General features: G+C 48.9%; 1 protein-coding gene across 5 annotated transcripts in view; it reads left to right on the top strand.

Moving 5' to 3' along the window:
- The first annotated feature begins 4726 nt into the window (after positions 1 to 4726).
- The window catches only part of LOC105185583 (low affinity immunoglobulin epsilon Fc receptor), a 147249-nt gene continuing 132689 nt past the window's right edge, over positions 4727 to 19286 (top strand). For 2 of the 5 annotated variants that reach the window (XM_025307322.1, XM_025307320.1), the window contains exon 1: positions 17480 to 17728. The gene's annotated coding sequence lies outside the window, so the exon portion shown is untranslated. Of the gene's footprint in view, positions 4910 to 5030; positions 5156 to 5403; positions 5447 to 17479; positions 17973 to 19286 lie in introns of those variants that run through there. The other 3 variants (XM_025307321.1, XM_025307317.1, XM_025307323.1) reach the window with 2 other exon arrangements.

The following is a 19286-nucleotide window of genomic DNA, read 5'->3' as shown; positions in this document are numbered from 1 at the left end:
GATCTCTCTCTCTCTCTCTCTCTCTCTCTCTCGCTGCCGAGCGACGTGGAGGGAGGGAGGGAGGATGCATTTTTCCTTCACCCCGAGTGCGTCGCATGTGAAATTTCAATGTGCAATTATATTCATTAATCTCATTAATTTTATTAATATTCATTAAACAGCGCTGTTATTCCTTTCCGCAATCGTGCTCTCGCAATAACACGTCAAAATTTATTAACGTTGGGATTATCGGAGGATTCGTGAGAGATGGCTCGGTGGGTTGATGTTTAATTCAATTAAAAGAACACTGAGACGCGTCCCCTAATCGAATTATTTTACTTACACGGCAGCGGATCTTCCGAGTTGTATCGTTTACCCTTGGAATTACTTCGTCGTTGTTGTTTCGTTGTGATTCGCGAAGATTCGCAAACGCGAGATAAATAAATCGGACGCCCGGTACTTTCTCCCGTGCCGTATCGGCGATAATCCGGATAGCGGCTATTAATTGCTTATAACGCGGGTCGCGAGTATCGACTGTAAAATCGCGTTTATCATCTCGCTGGAATAGGTAGCTCGCAAGAGCTTCCTTCTTCCTCTTCCCCCGCCCGCGCTCAATAAGGCCGAAACGACCCTGCCAAAATTGGTCGTCAAGCGGCCGCTTAAACGACAGTGGCTGTAAATCGCTGATGGCCTCCTCCGCGGAGCACGCTGAAGCACCACCGGCGTGGTGTAAAATTAGACAATAGTAACTATAAAACGCGGGACGATTTGCTGTTTGTAATTTCGCCGTCGTCCCCGCGCGCATCGTTGATGCGCGCGGTGCTCGAGGCGCGTTTTACGGCGTTCGTCGAGAGAATACGGATGCGCTCGCGCAGACATTACGGCGAGCAAATGAGTCTCGCGCGCGAAATCTCGCCACGACCTTAAATTTTGACAGATTGCTCGAGCCGATCTCGGAGAATTATTATTGATTTCTCCCGATTGAACACGTCGCGAAAAAGACTCCGTTCGCCGGCAATTTTTCATTTCTGACGTTGCGTATCTTCTCTTGGTGGGGTCTCCACATTTTATCGCTCCGCGATTCTACTACAGCCAACACGAAACAAATGGAACGATGCGAATTTCTGATTTATTTTAGCCGGTAGATGAAGCAGGACACGCCTTTCTCATTTCTTCGTCATCTCTTCTTTTTACCGCTTGATCTTCCGCTGCCGTTGGAAATATTACAATTGCCTGGCGGAAATTGAAGGATCAATGTAAGAATCAAGACTTGGACTCTCGGATTGTTTCTCGTAAATTTCCGTTTCTTTTTATTTTACAATCACTCATCACTGCCGCTTGCTTCTATGTCTTTCTTCATTTTCCGTCGAAGAAAACGAGGTTGCTGTCCGAATTGAACGGAGGGGAGCGCGTTCGTGGAAATTCAGCTCGCGAGCCTGCTTGTGTTTTTCGCGCGATTTTAATCCGCGCGGACGCGCGCGCGCGTGTTGCGAAATGCGTGCATTCGAGCCAAAAGTGCCTAAAGCGAGGCTGAAAGGCATTATTGACACGCTTTCCGTGCCTTCCATTTGCGCTTGAAATTGCCGACGCGCTCGTCTCCAAACAAGCGACGTGCAACGGTGTTATTTCGCGCGAACGCGACCACTAACGTATTAGGGACGCAACATTTGCGCGCCACTCGGTGCAAGTGTGTTCTCTCCATTTCTCTTTCTCTCTCTCTCTCTCTCTCTCTCTCTCTCTCTCTCCCCCTCTCCCTCACGGGCACATTCGTTCGAAATGAAAGACCCAGAACCGCCGGACGCGTTTTATAATCAATTTCGGTGCGCTCGCGCGCGAGCCTGGACGCGCGCCGTAGCCAAAGATTAAAGAAGCCCGCCGCCTGCCAACTTGTACGGCTGCCAAGGATTTCCGGTCGCAGCGGGCCGGACTGTGCTTCGTTCGAAGGCGGGATCCGTAATTTCGCGTAAATATCAGAATGACAAGGCGAAGACCGGAAACTCAGCAGCAATCACCGAAGAGAGCATTTTTCGGAGGGTCCAAGCGGGGAGAGTCGCTGATTGTCGGACGTACGCTGCGACGAGAAGCGGAGAGTCGTTTTGTATTGTCTGGACAAATAAAATTTCCAATCGTTACGGAAGTCTATGCGCCGCGGCGCGGCCGCGCGCTAGTTGATTTCGCGCTACAAAATATTTGTCGCGTGTGTTTGCAGAAATCACCGACTCTCACCCTTCTCTGTCTATCAGTCGCGATCATTTTATTCCGGTCGATGTTTCGCCACCCCTCGTGTCTCTCTTCACTCTCTTTCCCTCTCTCTCTCTCTCTCTCTCTCTACTTGTCGACTCGTATTCATCGTTTTTTTACTTCTTTGTAAAGAGACGAAGAGAGGCGGGGGGGAGAGGAGACACTCGTAAATTGCGGGGGGAAATTAGCGGGGATCAATAGCGCATGCGATACTTCCGAGGGGTAGTAAGGGGGTGAGAACGCGTCAACTCGTAAAAACGTATCGCAGCTGCGATTGGGGAGTGGAGAGCGCGCGTGTTTGCGTTATCCAGACATTTCGACAGATTTGTCTGCGTCACCGTTTAATTTATCTTATTCCATCAATGAAAAAAAAATAACACGCAACTACAGCCGTATGCGCTTCATCGACACGTCGAATTCAGATAAAAATTCATCAATCCGCTGCCGGAATTCCTCCGGGCACGGGGAAACTCTACAGAATAAATTTCATCCCGCACACGCAGGGAGAGAGAGAGAGAGAGAGAGAGAGAGAGAGAGAGAGAGAGAGAGAGAGAGGGAGGGAGAGGGAGGGAGGGAGATATTCGTTCAGTCAGCGATTTTACTGCACATTGACCAAGCCGCGCGATGCGCCTCGCGTTGTACACGATAAAAAATCCGTCTTTCATAAACCTTGCAGTCAACCGATGACACAACACCGACGCAATCGTCAATTATTTTTACTCGAGAAATTCAGGTAAGGAGGTGAAAGGATATATAATGTTGACTTGGATAAATATATAAATATCAACCGTCAGGCACATATAAAAAAGTTTACACGAATATTGAATATTTAAATATTGAATATGTACAGGATGTTAATTCCCGTGGTCGACAAAAGTGTTTCCATCTCGACGATGCGAAGCGTGTTAATCTAGCTTCAAACATTCCTACGATACTCTATCACAGACAAAAAAGGTGTTTACGTTAAACTCGGGAAGGAAGAGTTGCCGGAGCTATGTTTATATGACTTTTTTTCATCCTTAGGAAGAGCAAAACACGGCACCGAAGTTTGGCCACCTTTTTCGGTGTCTGTATGCAAATGTTAAATTGAAAAAGTTGGAACATATACGACGATATGTACGAAAATTCGAGTCGCGAGAAACGAACGCGGTGATGATGCGGCCGACGTGTGCGGTCTCCGATTATTACTTACATACGATAGACGTGTGTCTATTGATTGAATAAATTGAATTGTATAAATTGTAAAATGAATTGTATAAATCGGAAGAAAGAGCGCGGGATTAGTAATACCAGTGAATTAGTTGACAATTCTTTATTGAAAACTCTTTGTTAGCCACCGAGGCTCGATACCATGTTTTTCTTTATTTTTTGGCGATACTTGTTAATCTCCATTGTATTATGTGGGATGAATTGCGCTCCTCAAACGGCTTGTTATTGGAAAAGTAACGACAACAGCATATATCATAAAAGAAACAAAGCGGCAACGGCGACGACGATTGCGGTATCAATCGTAGTAGATTACAAATTTTGCGTTATTATTAGCAACACATCGACTGTGTGTACTTATCCACTTTTCATCGTTGTTGCGCATTTGCGTTTCGTTTTATATTATTCTAACAACGACGCGAAACCGCCGCGATGGCCGTAAATATTAATCACCGAGGTTTTAACAACAGACGTATCACGTACATATATTCGTAACACATTATGTAAAATGTAAACGACCGGGGGGGGGCGAGAAGGAGGAAATGATGTTTTGTGTTCCGTTATTAAGCGATAAATCGAGATATAACACGCACGCAAGAGAATCCAAATATAATTAATGAATATATGACTAATACAATACCGCGGCGACGCAATTTCCTACGTTGAAAAAAGCGAGTAATCTCGTGCTTGTTTTTCGCCGCGTCCATTAATTATCTCGATCTCGATACGAGGCTGCTCATTTGGAGTCGCTTAACGAGAGCGATCGTTATCGCGGCGATTACACGTTTTGATGGCTTGCATCCTCAAAGGGGGATTCAATGTTGTGAAACGATAAGCGAAATATCAATAATATTATTATCTAAAGAATGTTGAATAAACAAGTCTTATGAGTATCGTAACGGCGCTCAGATGGTCCTTTTACAAAAAAATCTTGAGCCACAAGCAAATTGACCAATCACGATAGATTATTTTTTTTTAGGCTTATAAGTCGTGTCTCGCCTGCTAGGAGTCAATTTAGCCGCGTCGGGAAGTCTCGAGTGATCGCAACAGTCCTTGACGCGACACCGAGCAGGTCGGGAGACGTCGCGCGCGATTCCCGAACTTTCCGGTCGGTCGTGGAGTGCGTAATGCGTAGTGCGCGTTGTGCTATTTTTCGCGCGCGCGCGGGCGTGTGTGTGTGTGTGTGTGTGTGGGGTGATCGTGTTGAGCATTGATCGATCGAAATCTCAGTGTTGACCAAAATAATCGGTGGATTAATAATCAAGATTAATATGACACATAATTTAACAGATCGATTGTTAATCACCGTGTAATCAAATTGAGTTAATCGATTGAAACAACCAAATTGTGTACATGAGCGTTATTCGCTGGACGTTAAATTGGATTATTTTGGACGACCGAAAGTTCTCGATCGATTAACAGTCGCAACACACAGCATCTGGGATTATTGTGGGCAGCGGCCGACCTTCGGAGACTCTGAAAGGTGACTACGATTTTTCTTTTCTTTCCGCCTGAAAGAGAAATACGCTCTATCTCGAACCCTCCCATTCTTGATTTATTCGCGTCTCTTCATGACTAATCGGAGGACTTGCTTTTCGTTCCAGATCTGATGGAGCTTGTAGCCACACGCTGAGTGCGATTCCCGGGGGAAGGGGTGCGCAGTTTGCAGCGGACGCCGCGGTTGCCGTACCGGAGGATCCGGTTCGGGCCGAGCAGGATCGACTCGAAGGTAGGTAGAGTTTACAGACTTCCGTACTCCCTTGTATTTAGCACCGTTGCGATCGAAAATTGGAACACGGTTGCCGGAGTAAAAACCGTCGAGTTACAACGCTCGCGCGCGCGAGAGAGAGAGAGAGAGAGAGAGAGAGAGAGAGGAACATGCTCGCGTCCGCGTGTATCTTCTTCTTCTTTTGTTGTTCGCTGAGCTATTGCTATTGCCTCTCGTATGTAATCGGTGGTGCTATTTTTCTGTTCCAGAGTTGTAGCAGAACGTGGTCGATCCTGAGTCCTCGGTGTTTCGGTGAGTGAAAATGCTTGTGCAAATGGCGTTGGTTGCCGATGAGAAAACTCTCATCGGGGGTAGTTGCGTGTTTTGAGTATAGCAGTAGCGCGTACTTGGAGAGCGCGAGATCGCATCCGTTCATTGATGATCAAACTAGATTTAGGGATCAACGCAGGAGCGATAGTGCGCGCCCATAGCGCCAAGTAACATAAATTTATTGCAGCGACCGGCGCGAAGGAAAGTGGCGCAGTGATGATTTATGTTTGCCTATTGAATGATAGATCGAAATATAATGCACGTGACTATAAATAAATAATGAAACACGCGGCACTGGCGAAATAGATGATTAATATACGCGGGAGCGAGAGTAATTGGCCAATATCAAACTCGGTTCGTTATCGTCATCATTAACTGGGACCACAGCGTGTCGGGTCCGGCGCGCCGGCTCCCGCGCTAAACTAAATTACATTATAAGCCTGGCAAAGCTTGCGCGTAGTCACAAATTAATCCAATGTAAATATTTTTGCTGCGCGATCAATCGATAAACATTATATTCGGTGAAATATAATGCTCGCTTCCGCAGTGACACCGCGTCAAAATAATGTCAACGTCAGCCCGGTTAATTGACGAAACGGCGTACCGTATCCTTCCCCCTCCTCCCCCTCCCCCCCTCCCCCCTAGTTGCAACGGATCGTCTCGATTTTGTTCATTCGATCGTCTTGAGCCGTTGAATAATTATCTTGATCTTGAATCTTTCGCGGTACGAGCGAGTTATCGTTGTTGGCTTCCAAACGAACAGAAAACGGGAATCTCGTGGAATCTCGCGGACTTGAAGTCGCAGTGTCCTTATTAATCTTTCAATCGCGCATTTTCCCTTCCGCCGATGAGCGTCGTTTCAAGTCGTCGAACGAGACGCCCCCGAGTGGCTCTCGAGACCGACGAAAGAGACTAAAGAAGTAGACACGGTCAAGGCAGCTCATCACGCCCGTATCGTCGGCAAATGGGGTGCACTTTAGTACTGCGGTGCATTCACCTTTCCCGGGAAATAACACCGCAAGGAAATCACGCGCTTGCTCGATAATCAGTCGCCGATAACCTTAAGGCCGGGGCGACCTGATCGAAAAGCTGTAACTCCGCCGATCGCTCCATTACGGGCTGTGTACGTGTGAGTGTGAGCGAGAGAGAGAGAGAGAGAGAGAGAGAGAGAGAGAGAGAGAGAGTGAGAGAAAGAAAGCACGCGCGCACTCGTGATATTACGTGCCGTGGCGCTTGATGGATGGGGATGTTTATGGGGGTGCCCGGTACACAAAATAAGAGCAACCGACGGGAATTGACGATCGAGGAAGGAGGCCGAAAGCCGTAGAAGCCTTTGTGTCCTCTCTCTCGTCTCGCCTCGCCTCGCCACGCCTTGCCTCGCCGTACACGTACGCTCCCTTCCACTTCAACCAGCTCGAGATTGCACGAGCAGACCGGGATCCCCGGTCGGCATAACACGTAGCATTATCGTGGGATTGTTCTCTCTTGCGGAGGATACCGATCTCGCGGCGAGTTTTCGCGGAGGGGAAGTCCCTCGTCTCCGAATTGGTCTGGCGTCCGCGCGATAATTGTCGTTCCTGCGAAATTTCCACCAAAGTACAGCGCGCACGTTTGCGGGAGATTAAAAGTTTGCGGGATGGTCTGGTGAGGAGGAGAAGGAGGAGGAGGGGGGTGAGAGGGAGAGCAGGCGTCCGAGAGATAGAACCGGCCGTAACTTCCGGCAGACTTCGTGGACACTTCGTGGACACTTCCGCGATCGAGCTTACTCGTTAAGTTTCGTTGGAGTTATGCGCCGAACACCGCGCCTTAGTCACCGATTTGAATGTGATCCCGCGCGGTTTTCTCTCTTCCTCTCCGAGGAGAGCTGGGCAACCGCGTCCGTCCTTAAAAGCCTCCTTTAGCCTCTTTGGGGCCGGTTGTTCCAACTTGTTGGCAAGTTAACCGTTAAGTCATACGCTCGTCTTTGTTTTTCCTTCAATTCAGACCAAGACGGACATATGATTTAACTGTCAGATAACTTGGCAAGAGATCGAAGTTGATGCGGTAAAAGTAGCGACTCTCGACGCATGATGCTCGCAACGACGAGCAATGGGCGCGCGACAATCGCCATTGGACAAATCGAATTCTTCTCGGTCTTACGGTGCGCGGCGGGCCAAATCCACGAGTAACTTTCACCCGCAGCCGCCGCCGATTCTTCTTGCCGACCGCAGACGCGGCGTGTTGTCCGCGGTAGTTCGATTAAATAACCGCGTAATCGCTTATCGAAATTGGCTGGGATCCTCTAATAGGCGGTCAATACACGTCGCCTCGAGCCGCGCGCGGCGCGCCGGCTAGGATCCGTCGTCCTCCTAATCGCTAATTCAGTCTGGGGAGAACAATTAGCCCGACCAGAGCCCCGTAAACACAGACTCCGCGAATGCCTTGCAAATTGACCGATAAGCGACCGACTAAGGACCCGGGCGAATTCCATCGGTCACAAAGGGAAGTTCGAGTTTTGCGGTCCGATATGAGAGCGAGAGAGACTCGGATTCGGTTTGCGCGGTTCCCGAATGGCCGGTAAGAACCCGAAGGGGGCCGGCCGCGACAAAGCAATTTGCATGGGCAAGCGGAGACCAGAGGTGCCGCGCGGCTGTTCCCGGCTGTTCTGCGGTCGTCAAGAGACGTCCCGGAATAGGGGTCAGCCAGTTAGACAAGCCGCTCGGCTTCTCCCTCGCCGCTGCTCGCTGGCTGGCTGACTGGCTGCTGCATAAGACAATACGTCGAGCTTGTCTCGACTAAGGTCCGACACTGTGCGACGTCATTCGCAGCCCGAGCGAGCGAGGCGAGTCCCGCGCGTTATCGAGACGCCTGTTAGCATCGCCGGAGCCGCGACTAGCCGACAAACGTCGTTCGGTATTAACGCGCGAGCACACGTGGGGCATGTAATTAGCGCGGGGTCGGGGCAGGGAGCGACGATTATCGCTGATGGAGGCGCGTTGTACGTCGCAAGGATAGGGCCTCTCTTTCTCCCCCCCCCCCTCTCCCTCTCCCTCGGCGAAAACGAGAGATTCGTATTTGCGCGACCCTTGTCGCGAAAATCGGATCGCAGTCAGCCGATTAACAGCGACCGGCGCGCCGCTCTCCCCCCGCGCCCGCTGCGCGCATTTTTGCGAGGGAGAAGATAATGGATCGTCCATCCGAGCTCTCTCTCTCTCTCTCTCTCTCTCTCTTTCCCTCTATCCTGCTCTCTCCTGCTCTCTTCTCTTTTTCTTCCCTTCTCTTGCTCGGTCGAATACTCCGTCGGGGGTTATGTAAGTACACTTTGTCGGAAAAGATTAGAATAGCCTTTGTGTTTTTAATGAAAGCTTTTTAAAGAGTGTGCGAAATTCTTTAATCAAAGCTTCATGGACTCTTGTATGTGTGTCTGCGTTTGGAAGCGAAGGTTAGTTTAAAGATCTAATTACGTTGGAAATTTGATTAATTGTGAGCTACGACACCTGTGTGTGGTTATTAATTTGTCGAGCTCTTTGAGGACCGGCTTTCCCCTCGAAATATTGAATTTTTTTTATAGAACGGCAGGAAGGAACGACGAAAATGGAAAATTTCATTTTAGATGGGACGCGATTCGAATGCATTTAACGCGTTTGAGTTTTAATTCGCGATTCAACATGCTTGATATTTAATTCTTTAGCATCCGCGCGGAACACCGCGCGTCGAATTTGACGAGCGATTAAATTTTCACGATACCGTACGCGCCGAGCGTGCGTTGCGTGTTTATTTATTGAGCGCTCGCGCCATTTTGCCGCCGTCGCGTCGTTGCTCTCTCCGTCGAAATAACGACAGCGGCAAAAAAATGCTTTTCCAGATGCAATACTATCTTAGAACTAATAGAAGAGATGCATGCGCCCCCCTTTCCCAGCACTTTCTGCGATAGCCGTTTACTATCTAGTAAAAACACAGAAACGGTTGGAGCGTTTAGACAGAAACGTTGCAGCCATTCTAGAAAATGAGAATGTTGCGCATAAAGGGAAGAATGGATGACATCTCGGGGGAGGATAAGAACGTTTGTAGAGTGGGAAACGGCAGGAGAGCGAAAGGAAGAACGCGAGGGAGGGGGGGGCAGAGAGAAGGAGAAAGAGGGAGAGGAAGGCAGTACACACACACACACACACACACACACATACAGACGTGTCGGGAAATAGAATCCAATGTCTGCTTTAGTGATTTGCAAAAACACTTTCCGAATATTCGCCATGCAAGACTCGTTCGGAGACACTTTCCGCGGCGCCGATATTTATAGTCCCCGTACGATAACGTGGAATAATATTATGGTAAAAATGTACGGCGAAAGCGTACTCGCGCGTGTCCTCGTCGCTGCGCGGTCGGCAAAATTGCGCGGGTTCGCGCGAGTTCGACAATTCCGCACATCGCGAGTCGCCGTCGCGAGTCGCGAAAGGGTCAGACGAAGTTTGAATGAAAATTGCCTTTCCTCGTCCCGCCCGCGCCCCCCGCGGTCCCTTTCATCCGCCCTGCGACGTCTTTCAGCGCGGTCTCTGAAAAGACCGGCGAATTATTCTTGCGGGACGGGGTGTTGAGCGTCGATAAGGGGCGGCGGGTTCATTTGAAAACGGGGTCACGGGGAGAAGTATTACGGGACATTTCCGCGAAGCCCTTGGAAAGTATTATTTTAATAAAAGACAGCGCTGAGCGCTGTGTGCGCGCGGTTTGCGCTCCCTGCTCTATGTGGAATATATACAATGTTTGTCCTGATAACATCCGCGGCGGGGGGTGTGTGACACACGCCACAATCAGCGCCGCGCGTGCGTACACTCCGCCGGAAGTAGCCATTATTATCCCACCGCGAGTTGCACGGGAATGCAAAATGGGAAAGAAAAAATTAATGGCGGCGCGAACACGCGGTGTCGTAACGCGCGACCGTCCAATTCTCCTGCCGTTATATTAGATTATTACGTGTGCGACACTTTCTCGTCCTTTTCTTCTTCAGGACATATTATCGTTTGGGAAGGATTCTCCATTTGGAATCTACTCGGCGCGCGTAGACGCGCGCGCGTGATATCTTGTTATCGGTGCGGCTTGATTTTCCTCACGGCGTCGTTTCCGCGAAAGTATAAAAATAGAAGAAACAGCCCCGGGAGCTCCTTCGCGAATTTGCGCGGAGTGCATTATTGCGCAAAACTGTCTGCGAGTAACGAGATAAAGAGTCGAAGGAGTCGCGGGGAGGTAAATTGAACGTCGGTTTGCGACAACGTCGATCCTCCTCATGCAAGCTTTTTCGGATTTCTCATGCAAGTAGCGTCAGCTTCAAAGTGTGACGTAAAGTTTTTAAAAGAGAGAGAGAGAGAGAGAGAGAGAGAGAGAGTTTGACACGCGCGTCCCCGATTATGTCGGCAATGAATCCGGTATGAAATCCGAGCGCGATATAAAAATCGCACACTGGGAGAGGAACAATCGCGAGACAGAGAGAGAGAGAGAGAGAGAGAGAGAGAGAGAGAGAGAGAGAGAGGAAGGGAGAAAGAAAAACGAACGCAGTGAGGGAGAGTAGGAGAGACGGACAAGCGGTGAAATGAAATATCTCTTGGGGAAATTAAAATGCCAGCTTGCCGCGAAGACGACAACACAGGCTTCCGCTTACTTATTTATTCCATTACGGGGGCGAGCCGGTATTCTAGCGCGCGCAGGTGAGAGGCGCATCAATGCGCCGTTCTAGCGCGGTATTGCGCTCGCGTTGCGCAAATTTGCGGAGAGCTCGGCGCGTCTCCGGTTCGCGGGAACGAATGAAAACTACGTCGTAAGACGTCGTAGCGCCGGAGCGTGGATTTTGAATAATGAAGCCGCGTCTCCGGCGAGTTGCGACGAGCTGACTATTATTATTAGCGCGGGAAAACTACGTTCTTTTCGCAAATTAGACACACGTACAGTCGGCTGATTGAAAAATTGCGAGAGTCTTTTCGTCGAAGAGTTTCGCAGCGCATCCAGCGTCCAACAGAAAAATGGATCTCTTGAGAGAATTATCGAGTAAACTCTCTTGCAGTGGATGGTGCGATTGCGAAGTTGCGAAACTCGTCGAAGAGGAGTCCGGTAACCTTTAATCACTTAATATACAAGACATTCAGCTTCCCAACTTGGACGGAAGATTTACGAGAAACATAATTATCTTTATTACACTCTCATCTATCAGACAGATGAGAGTGGACGTGAAAGGGCTGATTATTATTATCGTAAACTACCACGTTGATTCCCCTGTCACGGTCGATTTTCGCGCAAGCTCATAAGCGGTAGTATGCAATTGTAATCGTTTCAAGCATGTCTAAGTTGATTGGGAAGAAATGTGTGAGGACGTTTTACAGACGAGTCGACAGAAAGGTTGCCCATAATCTTTCAAGTGAGTTTCAGTTGTTCTGCTCAATGGGAGAATTCTCCTATTGGAAAGCGAATTCCTTTTAAATCTCATCAGAGCGGACGGATATGCCCCGATAGTCACAAAGTTACGAACAATCTTCCTCTCCACGACTGTACGGTACGTTGAATCGCATTAGACCGTAGCATACGTGGCGGCCGACGCGCAAAGCGTGCTAGTAATTCATGTTAAACACATTATAAAAGAGGATTGTTGAAATTAAGTGGGGTAAATGTTCGGATTAATTTCACGTGCAGCGTAATTATTTGAGTTTAGCTGACGTGCAGCGGAACGGACGGACGGCCGGCCGAGAGAAAATTTCAACGGACTGTCGGAGTTATTGCGCGCGACACGATGGAACCATCGATTATTCTATCACACGTTGTCACAGTCATTGCGCATATTCTAGAAAATTTGTTTCTAACATTTACACAACGCGAACGTGCGCTCGCTCGCGTATCTGTCTATTACGCGTATTTAATTCGCTCGCAGAACTCGTCTGCTGCGACTCGTCGATCGCGACGCGCGTCCCTAAAGCAACACAAATCGGCGCGTTTACATTGAAGTACACTGTGTAAACTGAAGTGTGTTACAATAACATGCTTGAAGCATGTTTAAGTATGTCTCCACTTTAGACATACAAGATCAGCAAATTTAAATTAACACATGTATGTATGTTAAAAGAACATATTTATGTGTGTGTTTTAACGTACTCATCGTTTGTATGTGTGTTAATGGTATTAAAATAACACACTTTCGGTGTGTTGTGAAAGTATATTAAAATAACATATCTCAAATGTGTTATGAAGGTATATCAAAATAAACACACCTCAAGTGTGTTATGAAGGTGAATTGAGCAACATTGCAGATCCAAGTGTGTTATTTTCAAATGCACAAGCGTGTAAATGAATGAATCTCTTTTTACACATTTCTTCCATTTCAAGCCACGCGTTATTTAACATATTACGTTTAAACATACAATAATGAATAACATATAATTAATGATTTAGTCTGTAATGATATGAAAGCAAGTTATTATTACATTGATTTGTTCAATAGATACGATACTTTCTTGAAGGCGAGTAATCGCCGATTATGTCGATTTGTGTTTCTCTCACATGTATTTCTTTTTAATACACGCATGTGTGTTCATGTAAACGTGTGCGTCAGTAAAATTATTGTGTTATCACGAACACATGACTGGTGTGTTACGTGACACTTGGTGTGTTATCCAATATATCATCCGAGTGTGTTCTCAGTGTATTTCGATGATCATTCTGTGTCTAAATAACACGCTCTACGTGTGTCACGGGATTGTTGAGGAAAGGTAACACGTTTCTGCAGTGTGTTACATGGTGTGTTATTAAGACACACTTTTGTCACAGAAAACGAATTATTTTCGACGCACTTAGTGCCTTAACGCCAGCTGATGTTATCAAAATAACACAAACTAACACTCGATCTTAACACACATGTTCCGAGGCCTAGTTTTACAGTGTGTATCGAAGCGTTCGATCGCGCAGGATTATCGTCACAGGCGCTTTCTCGGCGATCGCGCAAAAGCGATTATCGCTCGAGGGCGCAAACAGCGCGGCGCAAGAAGCGTATCCCGAGCAAGTTTCTTTTCATGCGAAATCATCATTTCATGCGGCGATTCATTCGAGGCAATGAAATTAAAGCGCTGCACATAAAGGCGGGATACGCTGAGATTGTAATTCCCCGGAAGTGTGTGCGTAACGGACCGGAGTATAACCGGACGAGAGGGAGGAAGATGAAAGAATCAAAAATTACGTAATACGTGCTAGTCCACGGCAGTTCGCGGTGCAAGAGTTCAAGCGATGGGACGCGATAACAGAAAGTCTCGCGAAAAATCGTAATAACGTATTTCCTGCGGAAATACGGATCTGTTTCGCGCAGCAATAACGTTCGCGGAGGAATCCCTCTCGCGGCTCTCCGTTCACGGCGCGTTCCGGTCCACCGAGTTGCGAAATGTTCGCCGGATCTGTCCCGATTGTTTTTATAATGCGATTGCATATTTTTCTCCTCGGCTGACGGTATAATTGAAGATTTAAATTATTCATCGGGCGAAATACGCATCGCAGTCGCGAGACGGGATAATCCACATTTCGCCCGACTGGCAAGTTCGCAAATACGGTTTTAATAATTAATCGTCGACGACGAGTATTGCACGAGAGTCGTGCGACAAAACAGGTATCGTTGTCTTCGACGACTTCCTGTTGTCGGAGAGCGAGCGAGCGACTGTCATTTCTATCAATTATTGGAAACTCCGTCGTCGCTAAAAGCGAACGATTATTCCGCGGCGGCGAAATTATTGCCTTCGTTATTCGCCGCCGTTTCGCCCGAATCACCGGCCGCTCTTTGTCGAAGTCGCTTTTTCGATTTGTTTAATTTATTCCGCGCGGCTTCCCGGGCCAATCTGGGAGTTTCTTTTTCCAGGCCTCGCCAATCGGCGCTCCTCGCCGATTCCCACGGCCAGGTGGGCGTCCTTATTATTCGGCCTGCGCTAATGCTAAAGTCGCGGAATAGCTGTTAACATCGAATCCTCCTAGTTCTCGATTCCTGTCGTGAAACTAAAGTTTCGACGAGGGAGATTCGCGCTCCGACACATCACCTGATAAAGTGTTGGCCGTCGGCCCGTTTAAATGACCGGACTTAGCGCGTTCGTATTCTCCGTTCAACTTCGCGACGTTGCATTTCCGCACGTGTCTTCGCCGTTCCTGGCCGCCTCCTTGCTACATCGATATCTTTCGCGGACGCGAAGTGAAATTGGAAAACAGACCAACCGCGTTTAAAGCGCGTGACGCTGAGTGCGCGAGAAGGAGAGAGCTCGGGACTTGTAACAATCATACAGCGAAGGACCCGAGATTTATAAATTTAGGAGAGGTCTTCCTCCGCGCGGACATCAGATATCTCTTCAGACGAAGAGAATTCTGACATTCACCGCGAGAATTTCATTTTGATATGGGGAAAGAGAGAGAGAGAGAGAGAGGGAGAGACAAAGAGAGAGAGAGAGAGAGATCGGGGAAAACGTTCATGTACGGGCGCGAAGATCAACGCGAGCGGTTCGCTGATGACAATTGTTAATTCCGCGTGTTTGTTCATAACTATTGTTTAACTGAGTCGCGTAGCGCGCTTCATCAAGAGCAGAATCGCCTCTGTCTTGGCGTATCCGCGGCAATAACGCTGCAATTTGTCACGTGCCGGCTACTGCATGACGTATCGCTCGCCGCAGCCGGAACTACAAATTACAAAGCTACCGCAACAATTAACTCTCAACGAGCCGCCAACTGCGCAGTAGCCGCGCTCTATGAGACCGTTCAGCGGGCTGTTTTGTTGTTGCGCCATTTTCAAGCATACAGATCGACGCGACGTGCCGCGATCTCGATATATCGCGGCTTCGTAAGATTTTCGCGTCCGTCTTGCCTTCCCGAAGGAGGAGCATCTCGTCGCATTGTTATTCGCAACGAGCCTCGCAACTCGCACGCGCACGCGACGCGCTCGGTGTTGCCTTCGCAAGGCGAAAGCACCGTGATCGTCAAGGATCGCGAGGAATAGGAAGCGACCGCGGAAGCGGCAATTTTTCTTGCCCCGCCGGTGATCTCGCGCGGTAGGCTTCTAATTCGCGGGCAGGTCGAGCCAAGCATCGCGATGCGGAGCAGACTCGATGAACGGTTCGCGGCCGTCGATCGACGCGAGTGTATCTAGGCGGCTGGAGGAAGGAACGAGGACGAGGAACGGGAAAGTAATCAGGTTGAGTCGCGCGAGACTCGCTTTCTGAAAGCGCGCCGTATCAAAGATGCCGATCGAGCTTTTGCACGTGCGCAAACTTAAATACGCCTCGAGTGTGATCGCGGAGCGGATCGTCGTTTTCGCGATATCTTCGCTCTCCTTCTGCTCCGCTTCTGTCAGAAATTCCCCCCCCCCCCTCTCTCTCTCTCTCTCTCTCTCTCTCTCTCTCTCTCTGTTTTTTATTAGAAGCGGTCCGTCGGCTGATTTATTCGAAATGATTTCCTCCGTTTCATTAGAACGCACGTCAGAAACGATTCTAGGAAATGGGTCGTTAAGATCCTAACCGCTCATTTCTTCTAACGAACGAACAGTACTTTCACGAGGCTTAGGGATTGCCGAGAGTTGCGCAATAGCTCGGGTCATCGCGGTACAGATCGCCGATACGAAAACGTCGGAGATTAATGCGCCTTTGAAAAGTCTGGCGAGCGACGTGCTGGAGAGGACGAGCGCGCGGCTCGTCCGTCGCGTTTTGGGTCAGCGAAATCGACGGCGAGCAGAGCGCGCGCATCGTTTGTATATAGCGATGCTGGCGATACTTTATGATGGCTGAAGGCGAAGTTCCTTGTTGCTCTCGAGCAGCAGTAGTCTTCTAGCGAAGTTATGAGATTCCCGGGTCGCTTCTTGCGCCGGCGAACCGACGCGGGAATGCCGTGTCGCGGGAGGGGAAAAAGAAGAAATGGGAAAAGAGGAGATTCACTCTCCTCTCTCTCCCTCTGTCTCTCTCTCTCTCTCTCCCCCGTGGTGTTGCGGAATTGCGCGACTGGGAACATTGATAAAGGTCGCTCGTGATTATACGTTTTGTTCAGCTGCATCGAGTCGGTGATGAACGGCTTATCGGCGGCCTCGCGCAACACATGATTACCGGGAGACGTGCTCGCGTTTTGCTTCGTATTTTCGCGTCGATCGCGTAACGGCGCAACAAGCGCGACTTTAACCGTAGGTCGAACGGCGCAACGAGTCTGAGAACGTAATTGAAAAATCCTCTACACGTTCGAGCCTTATATCTTCAACGGAGGCGCCGCGGCTGCTCAGAATTCCGAGAAGAAATTTGCGCGTTTAAGATTACGAGGAAGAATGATTGCACAGAGTCGCTCGAAAGAGAAAGAGAGAGAGAGAGAGAGAGAGAGAGAGAGAGAGAGCGCGACATGTGCGGGGCCAGAGACACCTAATCGGATTACTTGGTCGACCTGGACTGAAGACCGAAGACACGCGACGTTCTTAATTTAAAGAAAGCGGCTTCGCATGCTCGCTATTTGCTTGGTCTACATTTTTCTACAGCGGCGACACCTCGACACGGTGGACTTCGAGTCCACCGACGCTCGTATCGGCCGTCTGGCACCGCCACTCGGGATACGCATCTCGGCACGAAGAAACGTCAAACAGATTAGCCAGTCCACCGCGAGCGGCCGTGGAGCGTCAACGTCGGCAAGATTTTTCTCGCAGGGAGAGACAACTCCTTCGATATATCCGCCACCGTGACATATATGCGGCCGGCTCGGGCCAAGCCCTCGCGAAATCATTCACGGGACCTCTCACTCTCTCCCCACGTGCCGGAACGAGCCCGCGCGGCGGGGAGACCGGAGAAAATCATGAAAAGTATACGCGCCTGAGAGTGAGAGCGAGAGCGAGAGCGAGAGCGAGAGCGAGAGCGAGAGAGGGAGCGAGAGCGCTGAGCAACGTGAACGCGAGAGAAAGCGAGAAGACCGCGCTCTCTTCTCTCGCTCGCTCGCTCTCTCACTCTCTCTTTCCTTGGTCTCTCAACCTGCGTGAGACTCGGCGAATGTCCTGGTGGCGAGAGAAGTCGCCAGTGTCTCGGTAGACCTCCATCTGGTACAGCGCGGGCTGAGCTTCTTCGGGGACTGTGTCCGTTCGGGAATTGTCGTTCGCGCGTGTCACCTGGCGAATCGTCGCGCCAGGTCCTTCGTCCTTCTTCTCAGCCGTTTTCATTTCCGTTCCCCCGAGAGCCGCTCGACTCGCTCGTCGCTCGTCGCTCGTCGTGTGCAACGGCTTGAGTAAATAGCGCACGCACGCGGAAGCGGAGTACTCTCTCGTCGAAGGTACTCACGCACGCACGCACGTTCGCGTTTGTTCGTTCGTTCGTTCGTTCTCGAGGTTCTTCGCCGTTCCCGGAGTTCCCTCGAGCGGACTCGCGCCGGATTTCCGTCGAGTTTCTCGCAGTGTGACTCATTCCCGCGCGCAGCGATCGCGCTCGCTCGTCGGCCTCGATAACTTCGCTCCTGGCGTAGTCCGATCGATACCACGTGGATTGAAATTGATGACAGTCGTCTCAGATTGTTCCTGGTAACAATGCCGAAATTAACGTCTCAATATACCAGCAGCACACTCGCGCCCGCCCGCTCGCCGCCGCGTCGCGTCGCGTCGCGTCGGTATTGATAAAGCGTCAAGCACTAAAGCGTATAAACGGATAGACCGGGATAATTGTCTAGGTGGTTTGAATGGAATTCCTACGGGGCTCTCTCCGAGGGTCGTCCCAAAATTTGCGTTCGCCGCGCTCTAGCCTCGGAATTAATTGGTTGAGCCGAAATCTCGAAGCACTCCGGAGCGCTGTGGAGCGCCGCGAGCGCTGCGAGCGACGGGGAGGATAACAAGGTGGATGCGAAAAATCTTTACTCGTCGCGTTGACAAGAACAATAACATTTTTCTTTCTAACTCATCTCTCGCCTCTCTCGGATCCTCGCGCGTCGATGGAATTTCAAATTGACTCACACGAGAATTAAGAGTCATCGAAAAATCGTCGGGCCGATGGTCGAGTGGTTGCGTTTACGCATCTTGTGTGTGCATGTGCGTATGTGTATGTGTGTGTGTGTGTAAAATATAGTTGCGTAATGGGGCAGATTATATCACCGAAAAAGTCCGCTCGCGAATGAAGTGGCGCGTCGCGATCGAGCGGAAAGCGCCGTTGCGTCGCAAGCGCAAGCGTGTGATTTAAGGAGACTGGTGGAGGGTCAGATTGCTGAAAAATCGTGCTTGTTTTTGGTAATATTTCGTGACGAACTGAATAAATGTGCAGGAATGAAAATTTTAAGTATATTTGTACAACATATGAAGAGTAAAAGAATTTTGTTTATTAACAAATACTCGTATAAATATACGATATATACACAGCTGAAATATACTCTTTCTTTTTCACGTTATCGGTTTTGCAGTAATATCTCGGCTCTTCGTGGTCCGATCAGAGCGAATTTCAGCTAGAAATCTTGAAGAGACTTATCATTATCCGGTGAAGCACTATAAAAAAGAAAAATCCGAAACAAAATTAACAAATGGCAGCTATTATTAGGAAAGAATGCAAATTTTTCAGTTCTTTTACAATAAAAAAATTAATATCTCGAAATGAAATATTTTGACGGAGTTGTCCATGGTTCAGCTGAAGAGCCACATGAACAAATATTATTACTTAAAAATTTCAAATCGATACTAAGCCCAGTTTCGGAGAAATCGCTGCAAAAAGTTGAACGATAAAATTTCGAGAGAAACGCGTTTAAAATTTAAATGGACGTATATTTATATGAGTATTTGTTTGAAAACAAAATTTTTCTACTCTTCACATGTTATATAAATATATGTAAAATTTTCATTCCTGCACATTTATTC

This window comes from Harpegnathos saltator, unplaced genomic scaffold, assembly GCF_003227715.2.
Source record: "Harpegnathos saltator strain DR-91 unplaced genomic scaffold, Hsal_v8.6 scaffold845, whole genome shotgun sequence".
NCBI classification, from domain to species: Eukaryota; Metazoa; Arthropoda; class Insecta; order Hymenoptera; family Formicidae; genus Harpegnathos; species Harpegnathos saltator.
Note: the sequence above shows the minus strand (reverse complement) of the source record. Positions and strands in the feature narration are given on the sequence as shown.